The 17,500-nt window shown below is 41.0% G+C and overlaps 1 protein-coding gene across 6 annotated transcripts in view; it reads left to right on the top strand.

The window, feature by feature from the left end:
* The window catches only part of LOC110169267 (rap guanine nucleotide exchange factor 6-like), a 413,544-nt gene that overhangs the window by 185,612 nt on the left and 210,432 nt on the right, over positions 1-17,500 (top strand). The gene's annotated exons all lie outside the window — the stretch shown is intronic.

Here is a 17,500-nt window from a genome sequence, read left to right as displayed (position 1 = left end):
CTCTTGTCTCCTCTCGCTCTCTCTCTGTCTCTCTCTTCTCTTGTCTCTCTCTCTCTCTCTTGGTTCTGTCTCTTCTGTCTCTCTTGTCTCCTCTCGCTCTCTCTCTGTCTCTCTCTTCTCCTCTTTCTTTCCTTCTATCTCTCTCTCTCGCTCTCTCCCCCTCCCCCATCTCCTCTCTCTTTCTTGCTCCTATTTCCTTTCTCTCTCTTTCTCTCTCTCTCTCTCTCTCTCTCTGTCTCTGTCCTTCTCTCTCTCTCTCTCTCTCTCTCTCTTTCCTTCTCTCTCTCTCTCTCTCTCTCTCATCTCCTCTCTCCTGTTTTCTCTCTCTCTCTCTGTCTCTCTCTCTGTCTCACCTCGTCTCTCATCCTCATTGAGCTTTGGTTGTTTCCTTCATGTTTTCTTTGTATCGTTGGTTTTGTATCAGTAGTTTCTTGTCTCACACACAACACAACACACACACAACACAACACAACACACACACACACACACACACACACACACACACACACACACACAACACACACACACACACACACAACACACACACACACACACACACACAACACAACACACACACTACAACTTCACAAACCCGACGCGATGTGCAGCAGCAGTTTCATTCGTGGAAAACACTCTGATTGTGTTGTGATGGTGCTCTGAAGGGGGAGCGACACGGTGCTCTCAGCTCTGGAGTTTGTAGAGTGCGCGGAGTGGAGTGTTTTCCGGACGGTGCCTTCTCTTCTCTTCTCTTCTCTCTCTCTCTCTCTCTCTCTCTCTCTCTCTCTCTCTTCTCTCTTCTCTTCTCTTCTCTTTCTCTCTCTTCCTCTCTCTCTTCTTCTCTCTCTTCTCTCTCTCTCTCTCTCTCTCTCTCTTCTCTCTCTCTCTTCTCTCTCTCTCTTCTCCTCTCTCTCTCTCTCTCTCTCTCTCTCTCTCTCCTCTCCTCTCTCTCTCTCTCTTCTCTCTCTCTTCCTCTCTCTCCTCTCTTCTTCTCTCTTCTCTCTCTTCTCTCTCTCTCTCTCTCTCTTCTCTCTCTCTCTCCTCTCTCTTCTCTCTCTTCTCTCTCTTCTCTCTCTCTCTCTCTCTCTCTCTCTCTCTCCTCTCTTCTCTCTCTCTCTCTCTCTCTCTCTCTCTCTCTCTCTCTCTCTCTCTCTCTCTCTCTTCTCTCTTCTCCTCTCTCTCTCTCTTCTCTCTTCTCTCTCTCTCTTCTCCTCTCTTCTCTTCTCTCTCTCTCTCTCTTCTCTTCTCTCCTCTCTCTCTCTCTCTCTCCTCTCTCTCTCTCCTCTTTCTCTTCTCCTCTCTCTCTCTCCTCTCTCTCTTCTCTCTTCTCTCTTCTCTCTCTCCTCTTTCTCTTCTCCTCTCTCTCTCTCCTCTTTCTCTTCTCTTCTCCTCTCTCTCTCCTCTCTCTCTTCTCCTCTCCTCTCTCTCTTCTTCTCTCTCTCTCCTCTCTCTCTCCTCTCTCTCCTCTCCTCTCTTCTCTCTCTCTCTCTCTCTCTCTCTCTCTCTCTCTCTCTCTTCTCTCTCTCTCTCTCTCTCTCTCTCTCTCTCTCTCTCTCTCTCTCCTCTCCTCTCCTCTTCTCTCCTCTCTTCTCCTCTCTCTCTCTTCTTCTCTTCTCTCCTCTTCTCTCGTGCGATGCGATGAGCTGCAGGTTTATTTGTGGAGCGGAGGATGGACTTTAGGTTCACTTATTGAACCGTAATAACATCAGGGTCCATTACGGCGCTGCTCCTGACGTCCGCGGGCCTCGTCTCTCTGTCCGGTGAGAAGCACCGGTGAATGAAGCTCTGGAGCTCGATGGAAAATACTCCGCACCGACCTCACACGTACAGAAACATTTATTTATTCTCACAGAGCGTCTGAAGGAGCTTTAAAGGTGCACCTGCTTGTTGTCGCTTTGTCCCCATGGAGACAAGCACCGATGTCACACGCTGCTGTGTTGTTTGGTATATTTCACAGAATTATTTTGTTATTTTGTTTTGACTTTTAGTATCACAGACCTGATTTAGACTTTTTAAAAAATTTTTTATTGAACCATATTGAATCGATTTGAAATATCTGGGTCCGGTCAAGTGGTAACGGAGGGAAACGGGCAGATTTTTGACATTCAAATGTCTCTTATTCAGAAACTAGAGGAACTATTGAAATAAAAAGCTGTGGAGGAGAAAGACGAGGAGAACAGAGCTGAGGAGGAGAAAGTTGTAAAGGAGAAAGTTGAGGAGGAGAAAGATACGTAATGTAGAAAAGTAACGGAGGGAAAATTGTGCAAACAAGTAGAAGGTGCATGATTTTACATAATTTGTCAACTTATTTCTTCTGAATACTTTAATATTACTTCAAAATGAAAGAAACTATTTCTATAAAATATGTCAGTCCTTCCAAGCAAATTTTTATCATTTTAAATTTTTTATTAATTTTTTTAAATCCTGTACCTTCATCAACAGTTCAAAGATGGAATAACACAAGATATGATGAAATACATCCATTTATTTACATGATTTTCAGGTCTTTGAAATTTGGGAAATAATTTTTGTTCCATTTTTCATACATGGTCTGTTTAAAACGGATGGAACTTTATTATCTGTTCAATAATATGTACTGTCCCTTTGCAAATAAATAAAATAAGAAATAAGAAAGTTCACTGTATGGAGGTATGTGTTGTACCAGCAACTTCTTCATGATACTCGGCCCTAGTAATAATTAAAGCTTTTCATGGCCTTTTGTTTGAATAAAAATAACTTTGAATATATGCAGAATGAAATTGCAGTTTGATAAATATATATATATATATATATATATATATAATATATTATATTATTATTTTTTTTTAATCCATACTGTGGGACATTATAGGCAAAGCTCTCACAGGCTTGACTTGATTCTCATTGATCTCGAAACCTAGCCCCCCCCAGGACTAAACCAGGACTAAAAACCAGGACTAAACCAGGACAAACCAGGACCAGACTAAAACCAGGACTAAACAGACTAAAAGACTAAACCAGGACTAAAACCAGGACTAAAACCAGGAACTAAACCAGGAGGACTAAACCAGGACTAAAACCAGGACTAAAACCAGGACTAAACCAGGACTAAAAACCAGGACTAAAACCAGGACTAAACCAGGACTAAAACCAGCGACTAAACCAGGACTAAAACCAGGACTAAACCAGGACTAAACCAGGACTAAAACCAGGACTAAACCAGGACTAAAACCAGGACTAAAACCAGGACTAAACCACGTCTAAACCAGGACTAAACCAGAACTAAACCAAGACTAAAACTTGGTCTAAACCAGGTCTAAACCAGGTCTAAACCAGGACTAAACCAGGACTAAACCAGGACTAAACCAGGACTAAACCAGGTCTAAACCAGGTCTAAACTAGATCTAAAACAGGACTAAAACAGGCTTTAACAGGACTAAAACATGCCGCGTGGACCTTTTCCTTCTTCTTCTATCAATAATATTTTTAATTTGGTTCAGTAAAGTCTGGACTTTTTTATTTTCTTTTATCAGATAAAACATTTTATGTGAAGATTTCCTCGTCTTTGCTTCTCTACAGCAAATCAAGTAATCCAAAGTATTCAGATTACGTTACTCACTTTAAGTAATTTAATGGATTACATTACAAACTACATTTTGGGGTGTGTAATCTGTAATCTGTAGGGGATTACATTTTTTCAGTATGTTGCAGACTGTTTGTCTTGTTGTTGAGTAATCGACTAATCCTGCCCGTCCCTCGTCAGTATAGTCACATTTTATTTGTGTTTTGGTTGTTTTTAAGCAGCTTTTTCGTATTTTACCTAAACAAGTGACAAAAGTTTGCCTTTTTTTTACTGTTGGCAGGAATCAAATTGGTCAAAAATAGTGACACTTGGGACATTTCTTGTATAAAATGGCAACAAATCTGTGGTTTTGGATAAATGTGCCGGGACAGGGGGGGACACAGGCTCAAAAGTGGGACTGTCCCGGGGAAATCCTGCTTCTGCCGGCGGTTTCCTGGAGCTGCTGGTCTGAGCGTCCGTGGATAACCTCTCACCTGATTGAGTTTAGAGGGGAAAGACGCTCTCCTCCTCCTCCTCCTCCTCGTCCTTCTCTTCGTGTAATTTAATCTGAATGTGAGTTGGGAGACGATACGAGTCAGCAGGGACCGGTGAAGTCGGCCTGTCCACACGGGGACATGTCGTCTGTAAATAGTTGGCGTCGTGTTACACAGAGGGACGATTTGGCTTATGTTTTTGACGCTGGTTTTTCAGGCTCGTGGAAAGATGAGATGTGAAGAATCTGATTTGTTTCGGGGGTAAATACGAGCGCAGGCCTACTCATATTCAGTGTTGGGAGTAACGCGTTATAAAAGTAACGAATTACAGTAATACATTACTTTTTGCTGTAACACAGTAATGTTCGGCATTACAGGGGAAAAAATAGTAATATTTTACTCGGTACAAATGTGAGTAACGCGCGTTACAGTGTTTTTTTTAACCTGGATTGAAGTGGTGGGTTTTTCTTCATACAAATTTGCTAAAATCACCTCGATATCAGCAGCGGTGAAACACCGGAGATGCGCCCTCGTAGACCTTCAGGTGACCGCGGGCGAAAGGACTGACAAAGAACTCCACGCTGTTTAGACCTGGTTTAGACCTGGGTCAGTTCTGGTTTAGACCTGGGTCAGTTCTGGTTTAGACCTGGTTTAGACCTGGGTCAGTTTTGGTTTAGACCTGGTTTAGACCTGGGTCAGTTCTGGTTTAGACCTGGTTTACACTCGTCCCTCCCTCTATCGCAGTTCACTTTTCGCGGTCTCGCAGATTTTTTTTTTTTTGTGCAATTTTGCATGCCCTGTTTTTTTTTTACATTGTATGAACACGTGTTGCGTTTCTCCCGCTGCGTCCTGACTGGCCAAGCGACTCCTGTCTCCTGTACAGTACAGAATGTGTTCAGCTGCCAAATTTAAATACATGTTCAATCTCTATCAGTGTGATTCTGAAGTGCTGTACGGTTGCAAGTTTTCTCCCCGACGAAATCCACAACGTCGACGAAACGTTCTGCACCGACAAAGGCTCCTGCGCTCACACCCAAAAGACAGAGGACGATGCAAAACCAATCACACAAAAGTTGGACTTCTGGACACGTTGAAGGAAGGTAGAAGTTACGCGCTGTAACAGAGTCTTGCACCGGGTCTTGTACCCGCAAATAGTTGCTGAAATCAGGGCCGCGAGGTCCCAGGTTTTTTTTTTATTTTGAAATACTGGTCACCCTGTTCTCGAGGTGAAACGGCTGAGAAGCGCGGCAGCTGTGCAGGACTGAAATGTGCGAGTTTCATTTAAATTTAAGATGAGCTCTCGTTGTGTTTAGTTGCGGCCGTTGCTGGGAAACGGCGGGAGCGTTACCGTCGCTTACAGTGTCTGTGGTCAGCTGACTTCCTGTGAGAGAGGGCAACATGTCTGCTTCTGTTTTTCAGCTGTGGAGGTTTCGCTTCGTTTAGTCTCCAAAAATAAAGTTAGATCCACTATTGCTTTTATCACTTATCTCTATTTGAAGCCTCTGTTATGATGCTGTTTCCTCGTCAAGATGTCAGAGTTTATACTTGTAAAATGTTGAAATAGTTGTAGTTTCAGAAGGAAAGTGCAGTGAGCTCATACAGTTGAGGCTTTGCTCGTCATACACTGGGACATTTACTGTATTTTTCGGACTATAAGTGGCATCGATAATTGATCATTAAGAATTTCATCGATTACGTTAATTTTAATCGACAAACCGAATGTATGTTGCTGTGTGTGTCGTGACCAAACAGGTGTGTACATGTGTCTCTGCATCAGAAGGAGCGAGACACAAACAGTGGGTCAGTCTGTAACGAACCGAAGCACAAATGTGGATTTAACGATGATTTGTACAAGAAATTCCACACTTTCCGTTGTGTTCGGGACAACGCAACGGTCCTGTTTTAGATCTAGTTTAGACGTGGTTTAGACCTGGTTTAGACCTGGTTTAGACCTGGTTTAGACGTGGTTTAGTCCTGGTTTAGACCTGAACCAAATTAGAAATATTATTGATAGAAGACGAAGGAAGAGGTCCACGCGGCATGGTTTTGTCCTGTTAAAGCCTGTTTTAGTCCTGTTTTAGATCTAGTTTAGACCTGGTTTAGTCCTGGTTTAGACCTGGTTTAGACCTGGTTTAGACCTGGTTTAGTCCTGGTTTACCTGGTTTAGACCTGGTTTAGTCCTGGTTTAGACCTGGTTTAGACCTGGTTTAGTCCTGGTTTATTCCTGGTTTAGTCGTGGTTTAGTCCTGGTTTAGACCTGGGTTCAGTCCTGGTTCAATCCTGAATTAGTCCTGGTTTAGTCCTGGTTTAGTGTCCGGCAATGAGTGGAATTACCAAAAAAAAAAAAAAAAAAAAATGTATTAAAAAGGGGATTTAGCCCAAAATGTTAAAACAGGAAAATACCGCTGTGTAATCCATTTACTTCAACAAAGTAACTGTAATCCAATTACCACTCACTGAAACAGTAACTGTAGAATGTTCAGAATGTAACAACATCCAACACGAAGGCCAGAAGGTTCAAAAACAGCCTAGTCGGAAAACGTTGCGCATGAAAACCAGGTGAGTCTGGGGTTGTTACGGACAATTAAGAATGTGAACAATACACGCTGAGCGAATTTTGGAATGAATGAGCTATAGAGTTTGCATTTTTATCGAGGCTCCTTAGTTTGTTTGCTGTATGATTGTTCTAAAATCTAAAATCAATCGGCGGATGGCGGGCGGGTGCGGTTTTGAAAACCTTCGGTGCAAAATGGACAGCGGGCGGATGATGAGTTTTGTGTCGCGGTTGCGGATGAAAAAATAGCCCATCCGCGCATCTCTAACACACACACACTCCTCATGGAAAACACACGAAGAAATGCAGATGATGCAGCTTTTACGTTAAAGGCAAAGGCTGTCGAAGAAGGAAATAGTGAGAGATGGAAGAAAAGCGACTCAATTCAGAAAGACCACAAAAGCTTTCAGGGGCAATAAAAGCAGGTGGCCCAGTTTGAAGACGTTCTTGAAGACGTGGACACCTGCGGCTCATGGACAGCTGCGGCCTATATATGTATAAAAAAAAATGTTTCTTTTAAAATTTAGTTGATGTGGCTTATATTCAGGTGCACTCACTAGTCCGGAAATTACAGTATATGGACAGACTATGGCTCTAGTGAAAACTCAGAACCTCCAGAATAGACCCCGAAAAACCACTGCGACGCGGGACACATTTTGAAAGCTCGCTGCGGGCGCGGGCGGGAGTGGGGCTAAACGACACGGGAGCGAGCGGCAGGGATGATAAACTGCAGTCCCGCAAACTAAATATGAGTATAAAGTAAAATGCAAAAAAGATGAATGTAAGAATATCATGCATAATTTGTGCTGGAGATTTTATTTCGCATTAATAAAAACATTTTATGCAGCAGACCGTCCCCCTTCCCATACGGCGCGCGGACTGACCCACCCGTCCCTTACGCCGCGCTGACAGTCCTTCCTTCCGTACACTACGCAGACAGTCCCCAGCGTACGCCGTGCCGACAGTCCTTCCGTTGTTAGGCGTGTTCTATCAAAAATCACAACTGGAATCGATCGATTAAAAGTAAAAAGAATTTATTCCCTGTCCAATACAATTCTAATACAGAGCTCTGGGTCAGACCGCTGTCCCTGATGGTCTATTCTACACAGGACTTGGTTTCAGACAGTCTGAACACCTGCATCTGTCCCTTAAAGGTTGCCGCCGGAATTTCGCCCACGGCACTCCTCTCACCCAATTTTCTTTGACCCCGCTTCTCCGTGTTTGATACGAGTTTAAGAAAGCAAAGGTTTCCCATCCTGCGGGGACTTTGCGCGGTTCGGGCGCGGGTTTTTCAAACTGTCGCTTCCTCGCAGCACAAATGCGACGGCGGAGAATCCGAGACCGGTTGCCGAGAAATTTTCGATTCTTTGAAAGACGGGAGCGGGCAAAGCCAAAACTGAGGTGAAGATTCTGTGGCGCGCGAAGCAGACCGAAGGGTCTAAAAAACTCCAGCTAAATTATTCCAGGAAACTTCACAGTAATTCTGAAGCGCAGAGGACTGTCACTAGCCCTTGAAAAAAAAATCCTCGTGACCGGGTGTCCTGGTTTTAAAGAGCTGGGGTTTATCGGGAGTGACCGTTCAGATCAGAGAGACACATTTTCAGTTTAAACACACTGGATTTCAGCTTTAAAACTGGCAACCCAATTATCAGTAAAAGTTATATTTGATTTGAACATGTTTACTTCTTATCTGGGGACATATGAAAATCTTATATACAGTTTCTATTAGGAGTGTGCAAAAAGATTGAAATATCACCAAGAGTATTTTTTTTTTAACATTTTACTAAAGTATTTTGTTACAGCTACAGTTTTGTTGCTTGTTCAGAGGAAGAAAACTTATTTAATCAACACATTTTCACTGTTTTGTGGATTAAAATGGGCGTTTTTCATATGAACTTTGCATAAGAAGTGGTTTAACAAAGACTTTTAGTTTCACAACCATCATTTAGCCTTTATTTTTTCTTTGAACCGTATCGAAATTATTTGAAATATATCGAATCGTATCAGATCGTAAGCTCACTGTATCGAGATATGCATCGTTTCATGGCCTACGTATCGAGGAATGAATCGTATCGGCAACTTCTTCGTGATACCCAGGCCTAGTTCCTGTAGATTAAATTAAAAACGTGACTTTTCCTGACTTTGATGTGCTGTACTTTGAGGTCTGCTTCGGTGGCTCGTCTGTGTCCGGTCCTGGTGGCATGTGCTGTTTAAATGATCTCTGCTGTTATTGTATTAACCCTCCTCACTGTGCCGTGCTGCTGTGCATGTGTGTGCATGTGCATGTGTGTGCATGTGCATGTGCATGTGTCTGTGCATGTGCATGTGCTGTGCATGTGTCTGTGCATGTGTCTGTGCATGTGTCTGTGCATGTGTCTGTGCATGTGCTGTGCATGTGTCTGTGCATGTGCATGTGTCTGTGCATGTGCATGTGCATGTGTCTGTGCATGTGTGTGCATGTGTCTGTGCATGTGCATGTGTCTGTGCATGTGTCTGTGCATGTGCATGTGCATGTGCGTGTCCTTGGCTGTATCCAGTGTTGGGAAGGTGACTTTTAAAATGTAATCCCCTACAGATTACAGATTACACACCCCAAAAATGTAAAGTGAGTAACGTAATCTGAATACTTTGGATTACTTAGCAAAGTAGCAAAGACGAGGAAATCGTAACATAAGATGTTTTATTTGCTAAAAGAAAATGAAAAGCCCAGACTTTACTGAACTAAATAAAAAATATTATTGATAGAAGAGGAGGAGACACGTCCACACAGCAGGATTTAGTCCTGTTAAATCCTGTTTTAGTCCTGTTTTAGACCTAGTTTAGACCTAGTTTAGACCTGGTTTTAGTCCTGGTTTTAGTCCTGGTTTTAGACCTGGTTTAAATCTAGTTCAGCTCTAGTGCAGACCTGGTTTTAGTCCTGGTTTTAGACCTGGGTTAGACCTGGTTTAGATCTAGTTTAGTTCTAGTTTAGACATGGTTTTTGTCCTGGTTTAGATTTAGTTTAGCTCTAGTTTAGACCTGGTTTTTAGACCTTGTTTTAGACCTGGTTTTAGTCCTGGTTTTAGACCTGGTTTAGTTCTAGTTTCCTTTTTTAGTTTCTAGTTTAGACCTGGTTTAGTTTCCGGCAATGAGTGGAATTATGGGGAAAAAAAAAAAAAGTGAAAACAGAAAAATACCGTCGTTTAATCCATTTATTTCAACAAAGTAACTGTAATCCAATTACCACTCACTGAAACAGTAACTGTAACTGAATACAGTTACTCATCATTTGTACTCTGATTATGTAACTCCAGTACATGTAATCTGTTACTCCCCAACACTGTCTGTGTCATGTCACAGTGCGTTTGTCAGTTTGTAACATGACTCGAGTGAACTTTCACCACACACGCATCATAAACAGGTCACTGCTGACTCAGACGTTTGTCATCCTTCACAAATCCTCTCAAACCGTCTTTATCTAACACGGATCTTATTTTATTAGAAACGCTACAGCTCTTTTCAGTCTTTGTCCTGACAAACTTTTTGATAATGTTACCCAGTCTATGTTAATGATTATGACGTCTTTGGCAAGAAAATATGTTCTTCTGAAGTGGGCAACCCCACATTTACCTCCACTGGACTTATGGTTCACTCAGTTATCATCAACCATTCCCCTGGAAAAACTGACTTATGAACGAAATGGCAAACAAGATATGTTCTGGAAAATATGGACACCTGTACACAGATATTTAAATATGTAATTTTTATTTTTATTTTTTTAATTTTATTTTCTTTTGAATGCATTTGTTATGGGTGTGTGTTTGAGTGTGTGCGTTTATGTGTATGTATGTAAATATATGTAATTTGTATATATTAATGTAATTATGTTTCTTTATTTTTATCATAATTTTCTGGTCAATAATATAATAATAATAATAATAATAATAATAATAAATAATAATAATAAAATAAATAAATTATAATTAAATAAATAAATACATTATTATTATTATTATTATTAATAATAATAATAATAATAATAATAACAATAATACTAATACTACTACTAATAATAATCATAATAATAATAATAATTATTATTATTATTATTATTACTATTATTACTATTAGTATATATTTTTCTCTTTTTTTTTTTTTTTTTTTTTTCAGCGTCTGTTACGGGTGGGTGTGGGGAGGGAATCGGGGTTTGGGAAAGGGGAGGAGGGGGTTTAAATGTGGCATTTGTTTACTTGTATATTTTGTGGCAATATTGTGTGGCCGTAAGACCACAATATAGGAAAAAAAAACTAAAATTAAATAAAATATATATGAAAAAAAAAAAAGAAACGCTACAGTTGGTGCTTTTGGAAAGATTCTAAATGTTCAAATTAGATTCTGGTGTTTTATATTATCTTACCAGCGTGTGTTAGTTAGAGGTGTGCAAAAATATCAAAATATCAATATATCACGTCGTTTAATGTGATGATACAGTTTTGATATCGTGGGCTGCTGTATCGATATATCGCCAAGAGTATTTTTTGGTATATTTTACTCAATTATTTTGTTACAGCTACACTTTTGTTGTTTGTTCAGAGGAAGGAAACTCATTTATGCGACACATTTCACATTTTGACTGTTATGATCTTTGCACAAACTGAGTGGTTTAACAAACACTTTTAGTATCACAGCCATGATTTAGTCTTTTTTTCCTGAACATTTACTGATATTTTGCATGAGATGGGCCCTTTAAGAACAGCTTTTTCATACTCAGATGTGAAGCTCTCTCTCTGTATTCTGGTTAGCCCCACCGATATATCAGCTGGCCGATATTATTGGCCGATATGGGCACCTGGATGTTTGCTGATGGGGCCGATATTTCACCGTGGCATGTTATCAACCTCGTATAAAGCTTAGACTCTCTACATTATGTTTATTTAATCCAATTTACAGACAGATAATGTCCAAATATGTGACTCCGCATCAGTATTATCTGTGGTGTAATTTGTCTGTGTCGTACTGTCCCTGAACACACCACAGAAGTCACGTCACTTCACTCACGTGTGTGTTTGTTTACACCTGCAGACATAGATCCATGTGCGCAACACTGAGATTATTTTCTTTTTACGGACAATCGGTTTGAGTCTGGATTAAAAGGACATTTATTAGTTCAGACTTGTGATGTGGGAGGAGCCTGTGTGACGCTGAGTGTTGGAAATATGTCGACTTTGAAGCTAGTTTTGGCTATTTGTTATTAGCGATTAGCTGCTGTAGCTCCTCACACATAAACAGTCTGTTTTCTATTGGTCTATTGTAAAGTGATTATATTGGCCGTATATTTGTTACTGAACCTGCATTGATGTAAATGAGCTGTGAATAGACGTGTGAATGATCCACATTTATGCATATAATTAATTACCGCGGTGCGCACGTTTTTACGGCTAAAGGCTAATAGCGATTGTTTATTTACTAGCTAGGAGTTATGGGTCGGTCGCGATCGAAGCGGCTCTTAGATCCGGCTCTTTGAAGTGAACAACGGGAGCCTGATCCTTATTGGGAGCCGTGTTTTCTCTTTTCTCACTTTTTCTCTTCATGTCGCATGTCGACCGTAGTTTGACAGCAGCAGCGGCTGAAAACGAAACTTTCAGAAATCTGCGTGTGCATAGGATAAAAAAAAAAAAAAAAAAGTGCATATTTGGCTGCAGTTCAGCATAAAATGAATAAACCAGGACTAATCTTGGGCTCGAGTGCAGGAGAGACCGAGTCCCGACACTCAGTCCTGGTTCAGTTCTGGTTTAGTCCTGTTTTACACATGGTTTAAATCTGTTTTAGTCCTGGTTTAGTTCTGGTTTAATCCTGCTTGCAACAAAACAATCTCAAGAGTCGCTTGGGAGCCGAAAGAGCCAGCTGCTTTTAGTGAGCCGAGCCAAAAAGAGCCGGTTTCCAAAAAAAACTAATACCCATCACTAGTAACTAGAATGTGATGGAAAATGCCATTAGCCAAACTACTGTCTGTAAATATGAGTAAGAGTCAGAATAACAGTAAATGTTGCCTAAATAAACCCAGTTTAAAATCCACCAGAGCCAAACCTAAGTTTTATTAACAATTCAAGATTTACAGTGAATTTTTACATCACTAAATATATCGGCAGCTCCAACTCCCATTATATCGGTTTCATATCGGCCACAACAAGATCCATATCGGTCGGGCTCTAATTTTTACTACTTCTACTCCTGTTACTTTGAGCGAGATGTTTGACCTATTTAGCGCTCTGTGTCCGTTCTGTCGTTAGTTTTTCACCAAACGAACTGACCTCTCGAATCTGTCGCGCTCTGGCTGACAGGTGGCGCACTTAAACTCCCATTTCCCAAACTAACTCAATAACCGTTTCAGTCCCACGTGCTATTTTCCAATTTTGTAAACAGGAAATATTAGAGTGAGTCATGAAGGCTTGAAATTACAATTGATTTCTCTCATTATGGCTTGAGAAAAATGATCGTTGTCGGTCCCGTTACACTTTGACAGCGGTAACCTGGTTTATGCATCATTTTCTGTGTGTGTGTGTGTGCGTTCGTGTACGGAGCGAGTAGATCAGATAAGGCGCGGTACGCAGTCGCCGAGTTAAAATTTCCATTATTGATTATTGAAGTAGGTGTCTTCGTCTCTGTCCAGTTTAATTACGGGACGTGGTACGAGATCGAGTCATTAAGAGAAGGTAGAACACGGCGGTAAAGTCGAGCTGGTCCCGCTGTGGCTGTTCTGTAGACCTGGTTTGGTCCGTTTGCTCTGGTTCTAGGTTAGTCCTTGTTAAATCCCGGTTTAGTCTTGGTTTAGTCCTGGTTTAGTCCCACTTTAGTTTTGGTTTAGTCCTAATTTAGTCCCTGGTTAATTGGGTTTACGTCTTGGTTTCCTCCTGGTAGTCCGGGGGGGGGTTTAGTCTTGGTTTAGTCCTGGTTTAGTCCCACTTTAGTTTTGGTTTAGTCCTAATTTAGTCCTGGTATAATCCTGGTTTAGTCTTGGTTTACTCCTGGTTTAGTCCCAGTTTAGTTTTGGTTTAGTCCTAATTTAGTCCTGGTATAATCCTGGTTTAGTCTTGGTTACTCCCGGTTTAGTCCCAGTTTAGTTTTGGTTTAGTCCTAATTTAGTCCTGGTATAATCCTGGTTTAGTCTTGGTTTACTCCTGGTTTAGTCCTAATATAGTTCCGGTTTAGTCCTGGTTTAGTCCTAATATAGTTCCGGTTTAGTCTTGGTTTAGTTTTGGTTTACTCATGGGTCAAGTCCTGGTTTAGTCCTAATTTAGTCCCACTTTAGTTTTGGTTTAGTCCTAATTTAGTCCTGGTATAATCCTGGTTTAGTCTTGGTTTACTCCTGGTTTAGTCCTAATATAGTTCCGGTTTAGTCCTGGTTCAATTTTGGTTTACTCACGGGTCAAGTCCAGGTTTAGTCCAGGTTTAGTCCAGTTTAGTCCTGGTTTAGTCCTTATTTCGTCCTGTTTAACTCCTGGATAATTTTGGTTTACTCATGGGTCGAGTCCTGGTTTAGTCCTAATTTAGCCCTGGTTTGGTCCTGGTTTAGTCCTGGTTTAGTCCTTATGTAGTCCTGACTTAAGTCCTGGTTTAGTCTTGGTTTACTCCTGGCTTAGTCCAAATTTAGTGCTGATTTAATGCTGGTTTAGTTTTTATTTAGTCCTGGTTTGGTCCTGGTTTAGTTTTGGTTTAGTCCTAATTTAGTCCTGGGTTAAGTCCAGGTTTAGTCCTATTTAGTCCTGGTTTAATCCTGGTTTAGTCCTGTTTTAGTGTTGGTTTAGTCCTGGTTTAATTTTGGTTTACTCCTGGGTCAAGTCCTGTTTTAGTCCAAGTTTAGTCCTGAATTAGTCCTAACTTAGTCCTGTTTGGTCCTGTTTTGGTTCAGTCCTACTTTAGTCCTGATTTAGTTTTGGTTTACTCCTTATTTAATCCTGGGTCAAGTTTTTCCTGGTTTACTCCTGGTTTAGTCCTGGTTTAGTCCTGGTTTAGTCCTGGTTTAGTCACTTTTAGTCATAAACAGACTGCATTAAAAATTGTTCATAAAAGCGTCTAACCCTGTAGTTTAGATTTGTACAAATGTGTTTCTTGTATTAGTTTGTCATCTCAGATTTTATTTTATTTATTTATTTTTTGTTGTTGATTCATCCGAAATGTTTTTAAATGTTTCACTTTGAACAGAGTCCCGTTATTAGTTGGCCCCACCACGTCCAGAGTTGATGAATTTTTATTCTTTTTTTTGGTCATCATAATTACAAGGCGACTGCATCTATAATCTATCATTGACAATTTGAAACAAAAAAAAAAATCCTCCATAAAACCTTTAAGGTCAGAGTGTAATGAGCAGACTGAGCTGGGACGACGGCGATGAGCGGTTACGTGGAGTTATTAAGTGGAGGGGGAGGGGTAAATCGAGGAGATAGGAGGCAGGACGTAGGGGTCAAGGTCAGAGGAAGGTCGTGTGGGGATTAAAAACGGGAGGGCGTCGGGTCAAGGGTCACACGGAGGAGCTGATGAGGTCGAGGTCGTTGAGGTTAATAAATAAAATAATAAAAACCAATGAGCGAACGCACGTCTGTTTTATTCACACTTGGCAGAGAGAATATTTCAACTGTAACCGGTGTCGGGGAGTAACAGATTACATGTACCAGAGTTAAGTAATCAGAGTACAAATTATAAATTATGAGTAACTGTGTTCAGTTACAGTTACTGTTTCAGTGAGTGGTAATTGGATTACAGTTACTTTGTTGAAATAAATGGATTTCACGGCGGGATTTTCTTGTTTTCACATTTTGGGCTAAACCAGGACTAAAACCAGGTCTATACCAGGACTAAAACAGGACTAAACCAGGACCAAACCAGAACTATACCAGGACTTAAACCAGGTTTAAACCAGATCTAAACCAGGACTAAACCAGGACTAAACCAGGACACCGATATTCTCCATATTTACAGTCACACTTGCCGATATTCTCCATATTTTACAGTCACACTTGCCGATATTCTCCATATTTTTCGATCACGGTTCAGTGTTTGTGCGTGATGCTTCCAGCCTCTGTCGTTTCTCTAATGGTTTTCCCAGAATTCCTCTCTGCAGGCCTCCCTCTGCTCACCTCAATATTTTATCCACATGTCGCCTCTGCTTAACTTCCTCCTCTGCTTCCTCCTCCTCTCCTTTGTTGGTCTCCTCACATTATATAACCTCTATAATCCACTTTAAAGCTGCACTCCGGAACTTTTCTCTGTTTGTATCCATAGACGTGTTATTCCTGGGGTAGAATGTTACTCACTGTGGTAATAAATATGTGGCCTTTACGCTTTATTTCTCGTAAATCCATTGGAAAACCTGCATGTTTACTGTGAGGAGGATCGCCTCTCCACAGATCTGAACTGTAACATGGCCTGGTGCTGCTGTATGTGTTTGACTCCATAGAGATGAGTATATTAATGTCACACTGCGGAACATTGGTCTTGTGCTTTTTCACGCTGTTTTCTGTGAGATCATTGCAAAGACCTGCACGTACAGGCAATGTAGAATTATGTTTTTGGTTTGAGCGGAATAGTTTAGTCCTGGTTTAGATCTGGTTTAGATCTGGTTTAGATCTGGTTTAGACCTGTTAAGACCTGGTTTAGTCTAGTTTAGTCCTGGTTTGACCTTACAGTTACTGTTTCAGTGAGTGGTATTGGATTACATTACTTTGTTGAATAATGATTACACGGTGAGAATTTCTGTTCCATTTTGAGCTATATTTTTTTCAGTAATTCACCATTGCCGGACACAAAACCAGGTCTAACAGGGCTAAACCAATCTAAAATCAGGACTAAAACGACAAACCAGGACTAAAACAGGTCTAACCAGGTCTAAACCAGGATAAACAGGACTAAACAGCACTAAACAGGACTAAAAACTAAAACCAGTCTAAACAAGACAAAACAAGACCTAAAACAGGACTAAACCAGGCAAAACCAGATATAAACCGGGACTAAATGGGACTAAAACGGGATTAAACCATGTAAACCAGACTAAACAGGACTAAAACCAGTCCCATGGGTGCAGTCGTCTCATTTGAGTGTGACGGGTTCGAGACGGGCCTCTGTCACACCTCAGCGAGCGGCGCGGGCTGAAGGAGCTCTGTGTTTTGTTTCTTTGAGTCTCAGAATAAACGGACTCTTCCTGATTTGAACCGATTCTCCTCAAGTGAAATGATCTTTACGTTGTGGTCAAATCTGCCAAATAAGACTGTAAAATATCATCTGTTCACTTTGAATAACAGTTTTTCAGACAACGACAGACACAGAAGCGACTTTTCATCCAATCAGCCGCATTGTTTACTAAGAACCATGGGAAATAACTGCCTGGAACTTGAGATCTCGTTTGGCCCTGGTTTAGTCTTGGTTTACACCTGGTTTAGTCCTGGTTTAGACCTTTTAGTCCTGGTTTAGTCCTGGTTTAGTCTGTTTAGACCTGGTTACCATGGTTTTTAGTCCTGGTTTAGTCCCTGGTTTAGGTTTTAGTCCTGGTTTAGTCCTGGTTTAGTCTGGTTTAGACCTGGTTTCGACCTGGTTTAGACCTGGTTTTAGTCCTGGTTTTAGTCCTGGTTTAGACCTGGTTAGACCTGTTTTAGTCCCTGGTTTAGTCCTGGTTTAGTCCTGGTTTAGTCCTGGTTTAAGACCTGGTTTTGGTTTACTGGTTTAGTCCTGGTTTAGACCTGGTTTAGACTGTTTAGTCCTGGTTTAGTCTGGTTTAGTCCTGGTCTGGTTTAGACCTGGTTTAGACCTGGTTTTTGGTTTTAGTCCTGGTTTAGTCCTGGTTTAGTCCTGGTTTAGTTTTAGTTTAGTCCTGGTTTAGTCCTGGTTTAGTCCTGGTCCTGGTTTAGTCCTGGTTCTGGTTTAAACCTGGTTTAGTCCTGGTTT

Source organism: Boleophthalmus pectinirostris, unplaced genomic scaffold, assembly GCF_026225935.1.
Source record: "Boleophthalmus pectinirostris isolate CB_2022bp ecotype Guang Dong unplaced genomic scaffold, ASM2622593v1 HiC_scaffold_12, whole genome shotgun sequence".
Classification (NCBI taxonomy): domain Eukaryota; kingdom Metazoa; phylum Chordata; class Actinopteri; order Gobiiformes; family Gobiidae; genus Boleophthalmus; species Boleophthalmus pectinirostris.
Note: the sequence above shows the minus strand (reverse complement) of the source record. Positions and strands in the feature narration are given on the sequence as shown.